Source organism: Giraffa tippelskirchi, chromosome 8 (assembly GCF_054371585.1).
Source record: "Giraffa tippelskirchi isolate mGirTip1 chromosome 8, T2T-mGirTip1v1.2.pri, whole genome shotgun sequence".
In the NCBI taxonomy this organism is placed as follows: Eukaryota; Metazoa; Chordata; class Mammalia; order Artiodactyla; family Giraffidae; genus Giraffa; species Giraffa tippelskirchi.
In genome coordinates, this window is record NC_137282.1 from 119,457,770 (window position 1) to 119,479,180 (window position 21,411).

At 40.1% G+C, this 21,411-nt stretch overlaps 1 long non-coding RNA gene across 1 annotated transcript in view; it reads right to left on the reverse strand.

The window, feature by feature from the left end:
- The window catches only part of LOC145517395 (uncharacterized), a 227,125-nt gene that overhangs the window by 60,849 nt on the left and 144,865 nt on the right, over positions 1–21,411 (reverse strand). Inside the window, exon 3 of the long non-coding RNA XR_014062010.1 lies at positions 150–218. This is a non-coding gene — a long non-coding RNA (uncharacterized LOC145517395). The remainder of the gene's footprint in view (positions 1–149; positions 219–21,411) is intronic.

Here is a 21,411-nt window from a genome sequence, read left to right on the forward strand (position 1 = left end):
AGAGAACACATTTAACGTGCCCTAATTACTAATGTGTAATACTCAGACTTTTAATGTGTGTAATAGATGAAGGAATATTAACTCTTTGCCACCCAAGCACTTGATGCTTGACAAAAGACAAGGTCATATATGATGTGAAGGGCACTCACAAAAGAACTTCATCGCCTGCCATTGGGGTCTTTGTTTAGCATTTCTGTCTTCCACAGGTGGGCATCACCCTGTGAGACAAAGGCATGGAACAGAAATTATAAGATCAATAACACTTCCTTTGGACAAAGACTGCACAGGAATCATGCCTGCAATAGACATACTGATGTGAATAAATTATTTTGCATGCTAAGAAGGCAAAGCATCACACATCAGCCAGTATCAGGAAGTACTGTGTCACAGGGAACTATATTCAATATTCTGAGATAAACCATAATGAAAAGAATATTTTTAAAGTATATAAATGTATGTATAACTGAATCACTTTGCTGTACTGCAGAAATTAACACAACATTGCAAATCAACTATACTTCAATTTAAAAAAGAAAAGAAGCAGCTTGAGGGAGAGAATAAAGAGAGGGAGCGAGGTGGTTTAACACCCTCCTCCTGCCTCCTGGACCTGCCTTTCCCAGACTCCTCCCTCACAAACCTCTTCCACCTTTGATTTTAACAGATGCCATTTCCCAGTCGTAGGCAAAGCCCTGTGTAGATGTAACCACAAGACAAGCCTCTCAGCCTCCTCACCTCCTTCCAGTTAGATCACCACCCTCCTCTTACAAAGAACTTCTAACTCTGGTATCGTATAATGGTAAACACTCTTGGGGTTTGTTGCTCTTATTATTGTTAATATGATCATTATTGTAATTGCTCTCATGTGAGTTGAGGAATCTCAGAACTTCCTATGGCAATTTTCTTCCTCCTACTGAGCTGGAGATTATTCCAAGTTTTGATTCATCACCAAAGGGATGCACTGGTATGGGGATATTTTATTAAAATATTTTTCATAACAGCCTGATGATTTAGTTAACATGATTATCCTACTTAACTGAACTGGGGCAAAAACTGAGGCAAAAGATGCCACTGCTCAGTCACTTCAGTCGTGTCCGACTCGCTGCGACCCCAGGGACCACGGCCTGCCAGGCTCCTCAGTCCATGGATTTCTCCAGGCAAGAATACTGGAGTGGGTTGCCAGTTCCTTCTCCAGTGATAAAGTATGAAGTGAGTGAAGTGAGTGGAATGAAGTCACTGAGTCTTGTCTGACTCTCTGCAACCCCATGGGCTGTAGCCTAACAGGCTCCTCTGTCCATGGGATTTTCCAGGCAAGAGTACTGGAGTGGGTTGCCATTGCCTTCTCTGAAAGATGGCACATATGGCCCTAAAGTTAACATCATTACAATGTACATGCCCTGACTTTCTCACTAGTAGTCAAGCCAGTTATAAATAAAAACATTGCCACCCAAGGCAGTGTTTAACCTGGGGTGAGGCACATTAGCACAAATAAACTCACCTTACTAGTTCACAGAACACTGCACCTAAGCACTCATTCGTCAGCTATCAGACAATCCTATCGCTATTGAAAAATCTTAACAGGAAGAGAAATGTCCCATCATCAAGGACATGGCCCAACTTATCCAGGCTTTACTGAGTAGACACCAGTAAAAATGTACCATGCCCAGAGCCTTACAAGATTTTCAAACATAAACAAAGTTTGTCCTTACCCTTAAAGACGTTAATACAGTCCCATGTTTTTGCTTTTCCATCATTGCAACGATTCCTACTAACTGCTCACAGAACCTGGTACAAGCACCACTTTGGGCACTAGGTTATGGGCTTCTGGAACACGGATCTTTGTCACTCCTGGGACACTCCTCAGCCCCTGGGACACTCCTCGGCCTCTAGGACACTCCTCAGCCTCTGAGACACTGATCTTTGTCAAACTTCAATCCTTGAGCTCATCCTTTTCTTTCCTCACTTCATCCAGCAACAACAGGAGCAACCAGTCAGTCTCAGTATACTCATTAGTTTGCCAAAAACACTGAAAAGTGTCATATACACAATCATGTAGATCCTTGTTTTGTAGAAGTGATTGGTGAGGACTACCCAATGTTGATAGTTTTCATATCTCTACTGCCAAATCAAGGCAGGGACTCAGTGATCTCTTTAGTACCAGAAAGAGTCACTAATGTCTTTAAAATTAATCAGCACAGAGAGCCAATTTTCGGAACCAGTTCACCTTAAAATTCTGTTTCCCTATAAACACTCTGGGTAGCAGAAGTTTTCTTAGTCAAGATTTTCCAGAGAAAGGGGAACAGTAGGAGATAATACATAGATAGGTAGATAGTCAGACAGAAAGATACTTAGGTAGATAGATACATACATGCATAAATAAGCAGGGTGAACCTAACATACAACTTTGTTCACCCTTCCCAATTTGGAACAAAATTAGGGTTCCAACTTGGGAAGGGAGAACAAAGTTGTATATTAGGTTCACCCTGCTTATTTAACTTATATACAGAGTACATAATGTGAAATGCCAGGCTGGATGAATCACAAGTGGGAATCAATATTGCCAAGAGAAATATCAACAACCCCAGATATGCAGGTAATACAACTCTAATGGCAAAATGTGAAGAGGAATTAAAGAGACCCTTGATGAGGTTGAAAGAGTAAAAAAAAAAAAAAAAAAAAAAAACTGGCTTAAAACTCAACATTCAAAAAACTAAGAGCATGGCATATGGTCCCATCACTTCATGGCAAATGGAAGGGGAATAAGTGGAAGCAGTGACAGATTTTATTTTCTTGATCTCCAAAATCACTGCAGACAGTGACTGCAGCCATGCAATTAAAAGACACTTGCTCCTTGGAAAGGTAAACTATGACAAACATAGACAGCATATTAAAAAGCAAAGATATCACTTTACTGACAAAGATCCATATAGTCAAAGCTATGGTTTTTCCAGTAGTCATGTATGGATGTGAGAGTTGGACCATAAAGAAGGCTGAGCACCAAAGAACTGATGGTGCTGGAGAGACTTGAGCGTTCCTTGGACTGCAGGGAGATCAAACCAGTCAATCCTAAAAGAAATCAACCCTGAATATTCATTGCAAGGACTGGTGCTGAAGCTGAAGCTCCAATACTTTGGCCACTTGTTGCCAAGAACCCACTCATTGGGAAAGACCCTGGTGAGGGGAAAGATTGAAGACAAAAGGAAAAGAGAGAGTCAGAGGATGAGATCATTATATAGCACTACCCACTCAATTGACATGAATTTGAGAAAGCTCCAGCAGAGAGTGGAGGACAGAAGAGCCTGGCGTGCTGCAGTCCATTGGTTCGCAAAGAGTCAGATACAACTTAGCGATGGAACAACAACAAAATGGATATATAGATACATAGATAAATGGATAGATATATACATAGAACTATAGGTGATTGATAGATAGATAGATGATCAGGCATTGGATAATGTGATTATGAAAGCTGACAAATCCTAAGATTTGCAGTCAGGGAGCTAGAGCCCCAGCCCAAGTTCGAAGGCCTGAGAATCCAGGGAGCCAGTGGTTCCAGTCCGAGTCTGAGTCTGAAGGCATCAGTGGACCAGTCTGCTAGACCAAGACAGTCAGGCATAGGGAACAAATTCTCTCCTACTCCAACTTTTTTTTTTTAGGCCTTCAAGGGACTGGATGAGGCCCAACCACATTGGGGAAAGTCAACTACATGACTCGGTCTATCAGCACAAATGTTAATCTTATCAAGAAGTACCCTTTCAAGCACACTGAGAATAATGTTTAATCAGATAATTGGGTACACTAGGGCCTAGTTGACATATAAATTAACTATCACAAAACTTTTGGGCTAACCCAAGTTATCTTAGAGCTTACCAATTCTGCCATCTCTGTGCTCTATTCTCTGAAGACCAGCAGAGCATAAGGTACCCAAAAGTTAATATTACCAAAATAAAAAAAGTTTTAGGTTGAATTAAAATCAGGTCAAGCAATAATTCTGAATGCCAAATATGCAATATGCAGTGTCAAAAGCCAACACTTCCTCTGTGCTGATAAAATTATATAACTGTAATTACTACAGTGGCATTTTCCCTTTAACCTGAGATTTAACACCATCTCTGTTCAACTCTACATCTGATGAACACTGAAGTAGCATCAGGATGCACTTCTTCCCAGGAGACTGTGTTATCCATTTACTACAAATGGGTCTTTACTTTACCTTCGCTGCTTGCTGATTCTCTTCCTCACCTTTCTAGAAATTTCTTGAGTACCTTACTCAGTTTTAATCATCTTTTAATTTTCTATACCCTAAACAGAGATTTGTTGTTGCTGTTTAGTTGCTAAGTCATGTCTGACTCTTTTGCAACCCCATGGACTGCAGCCTGCCAGTCTCCTCTGTCCATGGGATTTTCCAGGCAGAAAATACTGAAGTGGGTTGCCATTTTCTACTTATTTCAGGGGACCTTCCCAACTCAGGGATCAAGCCTGTGTTTCCTGCATTGGCAAGCAGATTCTTTACCACCAAGCCACCAGGGATTGGCATACCCTAAATGTAAAATCAAATAGCTTCACAACTCTTATGTCTATAAAGTGTGTGTGTATAAATATACACAACTATATGCGTACATGATAGTTTAAAGTTTTTTACCTGTGGCAGAAACATCTGACTTATGCTTTACAAACATGACTTACACGCAATTTTAGATCATGCACTGCCTTGAAATTGGCTTCCCAATTATTACCAGGATTTCGTGTCTCTTGCTCAAGTTAGTAAGTTCTTCAAATGTCAAGAATCACAATTTCCTCTTCTTTTGAATCATGTTTATGAGATAAAACTGTAACTGCTCAAGAAAAGCTGATGAATCATACACGTTTGTATTCTTGCTTGAATAAATGAAAGTAAAAAATGACTGCTAAGCCCTCTGACATACCTGAAGTATCTGGCCCTCAAAGGGAGGGAAGGGAGAGTTTCTCATGACTAGCAATAAAAAGTTACTCTGCATTAAAAACCTGACAAATTCATCTGTTCTTTTCCTAATTTTATATTTTAGAACAATGTAAATAATAGTATTCTTGAAAATAATGTTCTTTAAAATATTGTATCACTCAAACCAACTCTCAGTTATTCAGAAACTCATTATTCAAGGGTTTTAACCTAAGAAGTCGATGTTTGTCCAAGGGGTCTTTCAATGAATGTTATCAAATACAAGATCTAAAGAAAGATGCCACTCTTGTATCCTTGAAAAAAATTATTGGAAGATAGAAGTATAATTAACAGCTCGAGGACAGGAAAGCTGGCATAAAAGAATAGGGGGTGAACATGGAGACCAATTAAAATATGATATCTAAATAATTGTAAATCTGGTTATAAAACTAGAGGAAAATATCAAGCACAGAAAGTTTCTTAGTGGAAAAAGTTTTAAATATATATAAACTCCAAGATTTTATTAACAAAAGCTAATAGATAATGGGAGAAGGCAATGGCACCCCACTCCAGTACTCTTGCATGGAAAATCCCATGGACAGAGGACCCTGGTGGGCTACAGTCCATGGGGTAGCGAAGAGTCGAACACGACTGAAGCGACTTAGCAGCAGCAGCAGCAGCAATAGATAATGAGGGAAAAGTGGAAATCTTCTTAAATAAAAAGTTTTTACCATTAAAATGTCATTTTGGCAATTATGAAACTTAACCACATATAAGATAAAAAGCATACATGTAATTTCTAAAGCATTGAAGGTTACAGTAAAGCAATAGTTTATTCACTTATTAGAGATCTTGCGTGCATCCACCCTCTGCTGGCATTGCTCTGTTTTGTGGGTTAACAGTAGGACTTTTCAATCAAGAGAAAAATTGGTAAGTAATGTCTCTCAAATTGGGTGTACAAATGATTTACAAAGAATATGCTATTTTTAAGAAATAGTCATAAAGCAAAAAAACTTGAAAAGTTAATACAAAGACCTACCAGATCCTGAGGAAGGAAACTGCAACCCTTTGATCCCACTGGGCAGGAGGGTCCCTGGATGCCCCGGACCTGGCGTCTCCTTGGGCACCTCCCTCAGTTACTCACAAGGATCCACTCAGCTCCTCTCATGGCGGGGCACCTAGCCTGGGGATTGCACCTTTGTTTGTCACAGTGACGGGAGCCTACCTTTGACAGCCAGTGAGTGAAGCTAACACACTAAAGAAGCTCCCTACATTCCACACAACTTTAGAATATTCTACCAGGCATCACACAAGTAAAACTATCTTTTTCAAATTTATTATTGTCTGAGCCCAACTATATTTTATCTATGAAAACAAATTATTTTGAAGGATTTTGATACAAACAACTTCTGTCAATCAAGGGAAATGATGTTTTCTTTTATTCAGAATTTTACCAAAAGTTGTTTACCATGTGGGGATATTATGTGGTCAATGGCACCTCAACTCCTAGAATGAGTTACCATCCAACACACTCCTGAATCATTCTTCATGTGTAACTGTCACATTCATGGAAGTTGGATGTTTGGGTGTAAACATTTGACAACTGTTTTACCTTCTAGGATACTTAGAAGTTCACACCTTAAAATTCTTAGTAACTAACTCTCTCTCTCTCTCTCTCTCTCTATATATATATATATATATATATATATTTCTTTTTGTTTCTTTTTATATCCTAGTTAGTACATTGTATCTGTTTTTTTAATTATATACATATAAGTAATGTGGTTATTAGAAGGGAGGCTGGGAAAAGTGGTCTTCAGCTGGCTGACCTGGAGGAGGATGCTTGGTGATGCTCCAGGAGCAGGCTTGGCCTCAGCCTACAAAGCAGGTAGCATGATGCCAGACAACCTGTGATGCTTTTACTGTGATTAGGGATTTTCTTTCAAACTTGGTTAATCTAGAATTGTTGTTAATATCTGCTTCCCATTTTGAATATATGGAAATTGACTCTTAGAGATGTTAAGTAATTTACCACACAACACACAGCCAGCAAGTAGGAGATGTGGTGTTTGAAACTTCATCTCCCAACCCCTGCGGTGATGAGGGGAGAAGACAGGACAGAGGAGCCCTGGTGCCCACCAGGCATCAGTGCTGGCTGACAACATAGTCTTGAGAACGTCAGTTCTCCTACAATCACAAAAAGTGAGTGTTTTCTGCTAGGGTTTCAAGACAAAGACACAAACAACAAGGGAAACTCAGAGAATGTAGGCAGCATGTTCTTTGAAATTATTCAGATGGCTGCTGAAGCAAATTTCTAAGTGACAGGCTACTGACGATGGAAGCCAATGAATTTGTTGAACCATTGAAATTTGTTTTTATAATTGGATGAATATCTCAGTAAATTTTATTTTTTGGTTGCCAGTACTAGAAGCCCACTTAACCCAATGAACAGAAAGGAGAAAGTGTTATGAGGCTCTCAAGGTGTGTCATGAATGGAAGTTCTGCTGTTGGCATCAAGAGGACTAAGACCAGGAGGAGGAGCCATCAGAGACCAAGAAAAGTGCCCTCCTGGCCTCACGCTCACTCTCACTCTATCCGTGTGGTCTCAACTCGTCATCTCTCAGCTTGTTGACTTAACTTTTCTCTTTCTTTGAAAACCAGTATGATTCAGAATGGCCACCCCACTATAGCAGCTTCTGTTTAGGAATTTGTGTCAATTCAGGCAAGACAACTGAAGAAATTAACAGCATTTCTGAAGCCTGGTTCCAAATTTTCAAACAAAAGACTCAACTGACCCGGCTCAGTTGGAGGTTAACTCCTAGTCCAGTCTGCTATGGCCAAAGGGAAGAGCTGTATGCAGACACGGTAGGTGGGCAGCCATAGTGCAGCTCTCAGGGGAGAAGGCTGAGGACTGGGCAACACCCTAAGACACCTCTGCTAGGGTGGAGTTTGTATTTAAAGACTATAAAGTCAGAGAGTCAAACTTATATTCATTTTGATGAATAAATTAATGAGGATAGAATTTTTTTTAAACTCAGAAATGAAAACTTGCCCTCAATTCCCTTAAAATAAAAATCATATTATAAACTGTAACACTAGAGCTAAAGAGGGAAGTGTGGGGTCCATATTGATTTTTTTCACAAGTGAAAATATTTATTTATTTTAATTTTTCCTTTTTTATCATTTTATTTCATTTTACTTCACACTTTTTTCTGTAATTTAACTGTGGTAACAACACATGAGGTTTACCCTCCTAACACATCAAGTGTAAAAATATTATATTGTTATCTATAGGTACAATGTTGTACAGCAGATTCAGGAACTTATCTTGCAAGACTGGAATTTCATGCTATCGATTAGTAATGCCCTGCTTCCTCCAGCCTCAGCCCCTGGCAACTACAATCCTATTATTTGCATCCATGAGTTTAACTATTTTAGATACCTCCTATAATGGAATTTTGCAGTATTTGTCCTTCTGTGACTAGCTTATTTCACTTAACACAATGTCCCCAAAGTTCATTCATGTTGTTACATAAGGTAGGATTTCCTTCCTTTTTTATGCCTGAATATTACTCCACTGTATGCATATACCATGTTTTTTAAATCCATTCATCTGTCCATAAACATTTACATTTTTTCCGCTTCTTGACTATTGTGAATACTGCTACAGTAAACTTTTAAACACAATATATTCAGGATCCTGATTTCAATCTGAGGAGATCAGTTCAGTTCAGTTCAGTCGCTCAGTCGTGTCCGACTCTCTGTGACCCCATGAATTGCAGCACGCCAGGCCTCTCTGTCCATCACCAACTCCCAGAGTCTGGTTCCCAAAGAGGAACTAAAGAGCCTCTTGATGAAAGTGAAAGAGGAGAGTGAAAAAGTTGGCTTAAATCTCAACATTCAAAAAATTCAGATCATGGCATCTGGTCCCACCACTTCATGGTAGATAGATGGGGAAACAATGGAAACAGTGACAGACTTTATTTTTTGGGGCCCCAAAGTCACTGCAGATGGTGACTGCAGCCTTGAAATTAAATGACACTTGCTCCTTGGAAGAAAAGCAATTACCAACCTAGACAGCATATTAAAAAGCAGAGGCATTACTTTGACGACAAAGGTCCATTTAGTCAAGCTATGGATTTCCAGTAGTCATGTATGAATGTGAGAGCTGGACCATAAAGAAAGCTGAGTGCAGAAGAATTGGTGCTTTTGACCTGTGGTGTTGGAGATGACCCTTGAGAGTCCCTTGGACTGCAAGAAAATCAAACCAGTCCATCCTAAAGGAAATCAGTCCTGAATATTCATTGAAAGGACTGATGCTGAAGCTGAAGCTCCAATACTTCTGCCACCTGATGCAAAGAGTTGATTCATTGGAAAAGACCCTGATGCTGGGAAAGGTGGAAGGCAGGAGGAGAAAGGGAGGACAGAGGATGAGATGGTTGGATGGCATCACTGACTTGATGGACTTGAGTTTGAGGAATCTTCAGGAGTTGGTGATGGACAGGAAAGCCTGGCGTGCTGCGGTTCATGGGGTCAAAGAGAGTCAGACATGACTGAGGGGCTGAACTGAACTGAAGAAGTAAGCAATTATTGTCTTTTACATTAGCATTTTGTAGATTGGTGAACCTATATACCAGCAAACATTTGTTTACTTCTAGAGGACATTACAGGGTGCTACCAAACATATTCATGGACAGTCCCAAATAGCTCTAGTCTCTCTGTTTAGTAATTGATGTTTCAGTGTCTTATTTTATTTGGAAATGATCCAGCTATTCAACAAGCTTCCATTATTTAGCTTAATTAAATACAACTTTAAAATTTCACATTACAAAATATCTGTAGAGATCATCCTCAAGTAAAGATTCCTAAGACATAATTATTCTTAAAAAGTTCATCCAAAAAGCTTTTTTCACTTGTATTTAGTATACTTACAAAAATTTCATCATACCAGGTTATTTTTCTTGCTGACAAATTTGCAACTGACACAATAGTGTCTTATTTGACTTCTATTAAACCTAGGTACAATAAAGGTATTATATTTAATATTGGTGACACTATAGATCTATCTCTATTAATTAAACAACAAACTTAAACATTAATACCAGGTATTAATTTAATATTGAATATTTTCCAGTTCATGTGAACCTGAAATTAATTCTGGCCAATTATTTTCTCTTTTTTTTTTTTGAGAATTTATATAAGCACTTAATTTCCTTGAATCCAATTAAATAGAGTTCATTTACAAATTAATTTTGGTAAAACCATGCAAAGGTAAAAACAAAGGTAATGTACACATAAACATATAGACAGACACAATCAGAGATCTTACAGGCCCCTTTTATAAATTTAGTCGTGAGTCAGGTATTATAATATAAAAATTGCTAGCTTATAAATAACAGTTGGAATAGGGAAATTTAAAAAGTTCCTTACCCATTTTTCCCCTCAGTCTCGAGAATTAAAGATAGTCTAGATAAGTGATCTTGTGAACTCTGGTCTCAAGGCACAGGGAGAGAAAATCAAGTTTTCCTAGTAGGACTTATTCCCTTAGGGTCAGAATTCTGAGAAGAAATTTTATCAAGCTTTCTTTTACTAACTCTATATGCAAAAAGAACCAGTTTTGGAATTTTCAATAGTTTTACCTAAACCAAATTTCTCTGGAGTCTATACAAGACAGTAGCCACACAGTATTATAATTAAATATTAACTCTTTCTTAGTTATAGATTCATAGCCAAAATCTTCCCAATTAGACAGAATTTGCCCAAGAGGGCTTCTAGTGGAACAGAACCAGAATTTCCCACTTCACAAGGCAAAATGACTATCACAAATTACAACACAGAACACAAAGTGTAAAACACAAATAGGCAAGTTCATTCTAATCAGACTCTCCCTTAAATACAAGAATTTAGTCTCTCAGAAATTCTCCTCCGGAGACAAAAAAAAACTTCAGATCCTAATATTGACAGAACAGACAGGAATATCTTGGGTCTTCAAAGACTGCAAAGGCAGAGAAAAGACCAGATTGAAACAAGAGGGGAAGGGGTGGACTGATGGACCTCTCCTGCCAGGTGCAGAAGCTCAGGCACTATGGGACCTTATCCTGGGCTTCCGGGAAAGGAGAATAGGAACACAGCCCTATTCAAATACCATGCCAGAATTTGAGTTCTCTGCCCACTGGAGGTGATCAGGCTCCAAGCCTCAGATCAGGCTGAGGCCCTTCAACCAGAATCCTGGGTCCAAGACTAGGACAAAATAAAAATGGTAGGATAGGAGGGGTTGAAAAGAGGAGTTGTTGTTGTTCAGTCACTAAGTCATGTCCAACTCTTTGCAACCTCATGGACTACAGCATACCAGGCTTCCCTGTCCTTCACTATATCCCAGAGTTTGCTCAAACCCATGTCCATTGAGTCAGTGATGCCATCCAATCATCTCATCCTCTGTCATCCCCTTCTCCTGCTGCCCTCAATCTTTCCCAGCACCAGGGTCTTTTCCAATGAGTCAGCTCTTCACACCAGGTGGCCAAACATTGGAACTTCAGCTTCAGCATCAGTTCTTCCAATGAACATTCAGGGTTGATTTCCTTTAAGATTGACTGCTCTGATCTCTGGTTGTCTAAGGGATTCTCAAGAGTCTTCTCAATACCACAGTTCAAAAAGCATCAATTCTTTGGTGTTCAGCCTTCTTTATGGTCCAACTCTCACATCCATACTGGAAAAACCATAGCTTTGACTATACACACCTTTGTTGGCAAAGTGATATCTCTGCTTTTTAGTATGCTGTTTAGGTTGATCATAGCTTTTCTTCCAAGGAGCAAGTGTCTTTTAATTGCATGGCTGCAGTCACCATCCACAGTAATTTTGGATCCCAAGAAAATAAAGTTTGGCACTGTTTCCATTTTTTCCCCATTAATTTGCCATGAAGAGATGGGACCAGATGCCATGATCTTAGTTTTTTTGAATGTTGAGTTTTAAGCCAGCTTTTTTCACTCTCCTCTTCACTTTCATCAAGATGTTCTTTAGTTCCTCTTCCATTTCTGTCATTACGGTGGTGTCATCTGCATATCTGAGTTTATTGATATTTCTCCTGGCAATCTTGATTCCAGCTTGTGATTCATCCAGCCTGCATGCTGCATGGTGTACTCTGCATATAAGTTAAATAAGCAGGGTGACAATATACAGCCTTGAGGTACTCCTTTCCCTATTTTGAACCAGTCCATTGTTCCATGTCCAGTTCTAACTGTTTCTTCTTGACATGCATGCAAGTTTCTTAGGAACCAGGTAAGGTGGTCTGGTATTCCCATCTCTTTAAGAATTTTCCACAGTTTGTTGTGATCCACACAGTCAAAGGCCTTAGCATAGTCAATGAAGCAGAAATTGACATTTTCCTGGAATTCTCTTCCTTTTTCTATGATCTGATAGATATTGGTAATTTGATCTCTGGTTCTTCTGCCTTTTCTAAGAAGAGACAGATCAATAAAGTCTCTTGTTCTTTACCTGGCCAGGACACTCTGGCCAGTTGTCCCTGGTCAGGAGGAGACCAAGGACAAAAGAGTCCCAGTTGCAGCCTCTGGGTCTGGTTCATCAGTGGGCAAGCTGGTTCCTGAATGCCCCAATTGATCAGGATGTCAGTTGTAGGGCAGAAGAGTTCTACCAAGGTCGCCGTTTGTTTCAGGAAAGGGGACCCCCTTCCAGGGACCAAGATTGGGCTTTTGTCTAATGCTTGGAAATCAATTGTTTGAGGAGACACATGTGCTGACAATGCAAGAGGCTTTATTAAGAAAGGGAGCCTGGGTGGAGAGCAGCAGGGTAAAGGAACCCAGAAATGTTCTGCCACATGACCCACAGTCTCAGATTTTATGGTAATTGAGTTAGTTTCTGGGCTGTCTTCAGGCAGGAAGTAGATGGGCTTCCCTGGGGTGAAGTGATTAGAGATTCATTCCGTATGGACTAAAACTCCAAGGTGTGAACAGCGGGACAGTGAAGAGAGGAGGGTGGGCCCTGCCCTGCCCAGACCACATATTTCTTATTCTTCAAGTCAGGAGACCTCCCCAACCACACATGTGCAGAAAAGGCTCCTTGGAGGCCAAAAGGGGAGTTATGTGAAGGGATGTTCTCTATCCATACTCCCCTTTGGTAAAATTCATCTTGGCTAAGAAATGGGTGCTCACGCATGGGAGGATCCTGAGATCTACCAAATATGGCCTGTGAACCAAACAAGTCGAAGTGATTGGCCAAAGGAATCCTGGCCTCATAGAAGAAATGCCCCATAAAGGTGATTCAAACTACCACAAGGGTGCAACACAGCGACTCTCCCTCTGAGTCTGCCCGTTTGTCTATCCACACATACTGTACTTTTTCTCTTAATAAATGTTCTACTTGCTTCACTACTTTTCATCTTTGTGGAAATTCTTTTCTGCAAAGCTGAAGGGCCCAGGACCTTGTCAGTGACCACCAGTATAGTGTCTAGGATTTGATTTTTTCAATGCTGCATCCCGGCCTCAATCTCTGACTAGGAACCCAAGCCCCGCTGCAAGCTGTTGCAGTCTGAGGTCACCCAGATCAGTCTCTGGCCAATCATTCTCTCTAGCCAATCTAATGTGACTAGCATACACATCACTCAACCAAGATGGATTCCAGCAAGAAGTATCCTGGGAGTTTCCTAGGACACATGGACTGGTGTCTCCTCTCTCCTTTTGATCTTTTCCAAATTCTTCCCACTGGTGGTAGCTTGTTAGTTTCATGTTCATTACAAGGACCTCCTGTTGTAAGAGGAGCTTGTAAGAATAACTCATGCAAATGGTTACTATCAGGCCTGGACAGAGCAGGTGGTTTTGGTCAGTTGTTTCCCTAACAGAATGTTTTTCTCAGATATTAATTATTTCTGTCACATATCAAAGGTCACAGACTGCCTTGTAATAGAGCTTTTAGGGACATATTAATTTCCTCCAAGGTGTTTTGGGGGCTTCCCTGGTGGTTCAGATAGTAAAGAATTTGCCTGCAGTGCAGGAGACCCAGGTTTAATACCTGGGTTGGGAAGATCCTTGGAGAAGAGAATGGCTATCCATTCAAGTATTCTTGCCTGGAGAATTCCATGGACAGAGGAGCCTGGCAGGTGGTCCATGAAGTTGCAAACAGTCAGACCATAAAGAAGGCTGAGTGCAAGCTTTCGAATTATGGTGCTAGAGAAGACTCTTGAGAATCCCTTAGACTGCAAGGAGATCAAACCAATCGATCCTAAAGGAAATCAATCCTGGATATTCATTGGAAATACTGGTGCTAAAGCTGAAGCTTAAGCTCCATTATTTTGGCCACCTGATGTGAAGAGATGACTCATTCGAAAAGACCCTAATGCTGGGAGAGATTGAGGGTAGAAAGAAGGGGGCAACAGAGGATGAGATAGCTGGATAGGGTCACCAACTCAATGGACATGAGTATGAGCAAACTCCAGAAGATAGTGAAGGACAGGGAAGCCTGACATGCTACAGTCCGTGAGATCGCAGAGAGTCAGACATGACTTAGTGACTAAACAACAAGAAAGGGTGTTTTATTTTGGCAAGAGAAACAAGCCATTCTCTTTAACAAAATGTCTGGGTGATCTGTACTATATTCTAATAAGCCACCTAGGACATCTGTCAAATAGGTCATTTGCATCCTGAGTCAGAACTTTTAAAGGCAAATATTTGACCCAATTTATAACACCCCAATTTTAAAAATATTGCATCTCTTTTATTCCCAATCTGCCTTCACACCCAATAACATGAAGCATCTGTACAACAGGCGGTTTATTGCTGTGCCCTAGAAGTTTAAATTTCTGCCTTGATTCTCCAGGAAGAGAGAAATGAGATATCTTAATGAAAGACAACAGAACACATAAGAGGTACTAATGAAAAGAACACACGGTGATGCCCCAAGGGTGCCTAATACATTGTGAATTCCATTACAAATAAAATCTTATCAGTTTTAGTTTCTTATCTGATGCATTTTCTAACCTTGCTTTTCATTCTTGCTGCAAGATATTCTTCACTGACATTAAATTGGAGAAGTGATTATTTTCCCCAAATGATGGCTTTGTGTTTCTGGAAAGATCGCTTTCAACATGCAAATTGGATGCATCAGAAATTATTTTGATGCAAGACCAGAGCTTCACAAGTCTTTACAATTTCAAAATGAGTCTGCTGCCCAAAGGAAAACATAAAAGGCAACAAAGCTGGAAAAAGAGTGCAACCTTTCTAGACAGCTTAGAAATTCCTCACTGCATGATGAACTGCTTTTATTAAAGATTTTTTTTTCCAATTTTAAAAAGATTTTTCTAAAAACAGATGAAAGGTGAGAAGGCAAAAAGAAAGAAGTCTATCAGCTTGTAATCACAGTGGTGTGTGCATGCTAAGTTGCTTCAGTCATGTCCAACTCTTTGCAACCCTATGGACCATAGACTGGCAGGCTTGACCATCCATGGGAATCTTGAGGCAAGAATACTGGAATGGATTACCGTTTCCTCCTCCAGGAGATCTTCCCAACCCAGTGATCGAACCTGCATCTCTCATGTCTCCTGAATTGGCAGGTGGGTTCTTTACCACAAGCACCACCTGGGAAACCCCAATCACAGTGGTATTCAGACCCAAGCAACAGAGTATAAACAATAAACCAGGAAAAATGACATTGACATAATAATGGTAGCAAGTAATTACATAGTGCCTACTGGTACTAGGCACTACTGTAAACCCTTAATATATAGCAACTCGTTGAATTTTCATACAATAATTCTAATTTCCATCTTATAGATGAAGATAATGAGCCACAAGAAGGTTAAGTAAGTTGCCCAAGTTGTAGAGCCATGACTCCAGATCCCAGGGTCGACATCCAGCTTAGAACAACTATAGATATCCTGTGGGTCTAAAAGAAATCTATAAAATGTTTTCTCAAGACAATAGGTTAGGGAGAGAGAGAGTAGAGATGCATCATCCCTCTCTCTTCAAAACTCTTCGCGGTTTCTTATCGGAGTGAAAGAAATGTTTCCCAGGATAAATTGGTGCCAGAAATGATAAAAATAGCATCACTGACTAAATCCATAAGACATCCTCCTGGAATCCCATGAGAAAGCACAACAGAAATCTGGTCTCACCCCTCTGACTGCTTTCATAGTTCGAGATGTTTAGGTATCTTCAGTTTCTATCGCGAAATTAGGTTTACAGGCAATTTAGGGGAAACTAACAAAGAATATTCCTGTGTTTCAGGGGTAAATGTATTTTTAGTTGATGCAGGAATTTTCATCATTGAGAGTCAATGGGGAACCCATGAAAGTTATTCAACCTCCAACAGGTTTGCTGAGTTATTATATAAAAGCTGTAAATCATTGGGCAAACTGAATAACCAAACTGTGTACTGCAGTTGGGGGTTTTGCCAACATGGTGAATTTAGAAGGATGTCTGCCTGAGCAGATTTTGTTTTCATGGCTAAATAGAAGTCACAAGTGACCTCAAGAGGAATCTTTTCATGTGGCACATAAGATTTCATTTGTTTCAAATGACTATTTTTCTGGGAAGAAGGGATATGAAATCTGATGGTGTACCATTGGAAATAATGTTTGATACATTTTATTTTTAAAAAGTTCAGCCACTTATTTCTCTGCCTTAAGCCAACTTTATTGTAGAATTTTTGAAGCTGTTGGAGTGAATAGGGATTATCCTTTTACCTGAAGCATTTTCATTGCACTTGTATTATGTGTCAAGCACTGCTGTAGAGGCTAGAGCCCCGTCTCCACTCTAGAGGTGAGCAGAAGACAGCCAGAAGAAGAAAGTGAGAGCTCAGGGCGGCAGGGGCGAGGCTGGCAGAGACCTCTTCATTCCGCCTCTCCCGACTCCTCCTCACAAGGGCAACACGGCTGGGTACTGTGTGAGACCCAGAGCATTCAAGAAGACCCTTTCCTCCAAAAGCCATTTAATGTAATTGAAGAGACAAAAGCACATTAAAAGTAAAGCCACAGTTCCAGAATTGAGCACCAGGCAAGGAAATAATCCAGAGACAAATGGTTGTCTCTGGCATCACTTATTCTACTCACTCCTTACACGGCCTCCTCCCTCAGGGGGAGGAGAACTCAGGTTCATTGAGCACCTCCCCTGGGCCCCACACCACGCCAGACACATCACTTACAAGGTAATTTGTTCTCACAAGGATATTATTTTCAGGTTGCATTCAGGACAAAGACTCACCTAGTGATCTTGTTTTCCACTGTCATTGAGGTGAGGTGGTGAGCTGAATTTCAGGTGAACTGAAATTCAGCCTGTGGTTCTCTGACAGCAAAATCCCAGTTCTTTCCACCACAGGACACTGCTTTCCTTTACACCACACAGGACCCAGCTGGCCCTCCCCTTCCTCAGTCAAAGCAGACGGGTGAGGTGGAGGCTACGCAGATGCAGGGGGAATGGCAGCTGCTCCGTGTTGCATCCTTGGCTTCCCCAGGAGACCAAGGCAGTGGGGGGGGGGGGCGGGCAGCTTCAGGTGCCCGGTGGTCCTAGGGCAGCACCGCCCATCTCTGGGCTGTTCATGACCAAAGCAAAAGTGAGACTCTGTACTTGCTGTAACTTGGATTATTGTTCAGAAATATTCAGTCTCTTCCCCTACTTCCAGGGAGGGAGGTGTTGAGAGGCTGTTCAGCTTAATTCATGTTCAGCTTGGTCATGTGATTCATCTTGGTCAATTTCCATTGTTAGCAAATTGAATGTTAGTGAATTTGACACAGTTAGATTTCAAAGGTGTTTACATGATTTGGCTTGTTCTTTCTGGCTTCCAGAAAGAATTGGAAGAGACGAATATGGTCCAGCTAGGAGATGAGAGACACATGGACCCCCTAATGTGTGGCCAGGATCAAGATTAAACCATGTTATTTTGAGCTCCTGAGAGGTGGGATGGCTTTTATGAAGCCAAAGCTGATTGACTCACTATTTCAGACCAACAATCTCACTGAGATTTACCCCTGAAAAGCTTCCCTTTAACTCCAGTTGTTTTACAAAACCAGATTTTCCATTGTAGGTTGATAGTCTAAGGGCCTGGGCTTCTATCTTGAAATACTTACCTTACCACAGAGGTTATTGAAAGTAAGGATTAGATAGATAGGTAGGTAGGTAGAGAAATAGATAGACATACACAATAATAAATTTAGATATGATCTGATGTGTGTGTGTGGTTTTTACAAAAGCTACAGCATATATACAAATAACATCTGCCTTGTTTTGTGAATAATGCAATGTGTTTAACCATTTTAGGAACTTATTGACATCTAATACATATAAGATATTTCTGTGAAGAAATGATTAATTGACATAGGGCTCTATCTTAAAAAAATATTAAAAATTACAACACCTAATGAAAATTATTTATCGCATTTATAGAACCCCTTCACATCAGAGAACTCAGGTGGTATTTTAGTTCCCTCTTGGTCCTTAGATGGATTGTACAACACAAAGTCACTTACCAGTCAATACAGGATTCAGGGACAGCGGGGAACATGTGCCACAATTATTTTCCTGTTTGGCCTCATTTTATTGTTCTCTGCCAATCTGATATTAGACCAGTCCTCACAGTGTGTTTATTTTCACTTTTACTGCAATTTGCTAGATTTTTCAGTATCTTCAAGCCACATTACAAATCTTAAAATCCATGAATAAGGACTATCATTATGCCATCCTACCACCCCCTCTCCCTTTTGGTTGGAAGACTTACTAAGGTGTAATCTACAGGAAACTTTCATGGTTAGAGTACATTTTATGACTAAGAAGTATTTTTACAAAATAGTTTAGGAATAAATTATTCCAATTATGGCTGTGTTTGTTCTCAGATATGCAAATATTACAAGACAATGGGAGAACAAGTGAAACAAAGGAAACAAAAATTTGAGTAAGATAATGATGACCTGGCCTTCCCAGCCAGGCTGCTTACTGCTGTACAAAGAACAGTCTCCTTTGTCAGCTCTTTCTTGCCATCCATCCTCTGTAATTGCCACTATTTCACTCTAGGCTGTCAGTCTGGCCACACAACATTTGTCAGTGTTTTAATGCTTGTGTTATACATGGGAAGCTCAAACAACCAACATTCATTTGATTTTTACAGAGATAACACCATAGCAGTTAGACAGATAACTTCATAGCAATTATGCTATAGCAAATTTATGTTTTCTTAAAACTATGGACTAAACTGTAAGGTAAAGAAATCCTCCTTAATCTTTACTTTGACCTCACACAGAGCAATATTTATGCTATCTAAAGTACATCATTAAAACATTTTCTAAAGACTTGAAAAAGATTTTTAAGCTTTTTTAAAAGATTCTTTAAAATATATTTTTTAAAAGAAAGTGCAAACACTGTTGGTAAGGAAGCAATTTGTCAGCAGGATGAACTATAAAGAATACTGGCTGAAATGCTGAAAGACTTTGGCTACTATCCCTGGTTGGCTCAAAGTTTTGATTCTGGTTAATGCACTACCTTTTTAAAGGTCAACTTTCTTTTTTATAATAAAAAGATAACACCATTAGGTCAACAACAAAAAACATTCTAAGGAAATGCTGGAATGCCAGGATTAATCTAACTTATGTTTAAAAGTTTTGAAAACTCAGTTTAAAAATAAAAAATAATGATTAATTTGAATTTAGTGATATTCAATGAGATATACCATGTAGGCTATATAATGTCCATTTTGAGGGTGGTTTAATAAGTGTACCAGTCTCATTATAGAATCTTAGAAATCATAGTTTGAGAAATCCTTATAGGGCTGTAATAAGCTGAAAAATGGCCCATTTCTCAAACAAAGATATCCATGTTCTAATCTTTGCAAGCTGTGAATGTTATCTAATAGGGCTCCAAACTGGCCTTTGCAGGTCCTAGATTGTCTGCATGGGCACTGAATGTGGTCCCAAGCTTAGAGGGAGTCACACACAGAAGAGAAGGCAGTGGGACCAGGGGCAACTGGACTGATGCAGCTCCAACTCTAGCAGTGTCGGCAGACACGAGGAGCTGGGCGAGACCAGGAAGGAGGAAGTCCTCCTTGAGAACTCCAGAGGGAGCGCAGCGCAGCTCACACCTCGATTGTGGCCAGCGAAACTGATTCCAGATGAGTGAGAGAATAAACTTCTGCTGTCTTAAGCCACCACATCTGGGGTGATTTGCCACAGCAGCTTCGAAAACTAGCACAGGTGCTTCACTCCTGCAGTTACTAGATCTACTCATAGAAGAGGAGAGACCAGCTTTACACCAAATTCTGGCTCATGATAAGTAAGGTATGTAAAGCAAGAGGCAGAGACCAGGTGCCTGTTAAATGTAAACTCTTGTTCTTAAAATCTGTGGAAAAGTGTAAGAAAAAAGTTCTGTCAAATGGTTACCTTTACAGAGAATTTACCATATTCCAACTACTGTTTTAGATGTTTTATGTGCATTCACTTTATTTCATCTTCTTAAAAGCACTCAAATCCCATTTTTCCAATAAGAACATCAAACCACAGTGAGGTTATGTAACTTGCCCAGGTCACACAGAGATTGGCAGACCTGAAACTCCAATTTAGGCAGTCAATCTAGAGTCCATTTTTTATCCCTTTTACAACACTGTGTCTCAGTGTAATAGAGCAAGACACAAACATGATTCTCATGGGAGTTATAATCAAGCTGCATCAGGATAGAAACAATGTAGATATTTTATTAATTTATGTATTATGTAATACACTCAGTTTTCTGCCAAAAAAGAAAATCACATGTAGTCACGCTCCTTTTAGGAACTCACTCAGTATAGAGCCACATGGGTAATGGTGCAGCCTCCCGTGCTCCTAAGACAGGGTGCAGGGACATTGGATCTGTCCAGGGTTGCACATGGCATATTTCACAGCTCTAACTAAAGTGGCCTCAAGCTGGTCCCTTGTCAGTGTGGTCAACAACACTGTCTTTCACTCATCCAAGCAACAGATGGTTTTGGAGTGCCAATCACATGAAGAGTGTGATCCTAGAGCTCCAGAAGGTGAACAAATATACCCCTCCTGCCCTGAAGGATTGACAATGTGGCAAGAAGTAAAGCTGCCATTTTGTGTTTCCAAAGCGCCTACCGACCCAGCCTTGTGTGTCTGTCCACCTGGTTCTCACTGCTCACCAGAGACCATAGTGAGATCAACTTTACCTGGAGTCATCTGAGTTGCTTTTATCTGTAACCCTTGCTGGAGGTCTTATTTACATTATAAACAGAGTTTTTCCTTGGAACATTTAGAATGTTTTAGGGACAGCTATTCTAGGGTATGCTGGTCCTATTTTATATTCCACCTATGAGTGCTGAACTATGAAAATGACCCTGTGAAATCAACAATGCATGTAACCCGATTCACAAACCAGTTCAGATTCTGCATTCCTCCTGAAAGAGCTGGGACAGAGACACATCTAAAGCAGAGTTCTCTTCTGCACTGTCTGTGAGCCTTCAGATCTTGAGATAATAAACAGAAACTTCCTGTATTTTTCCCAGTTAGAAGAGAG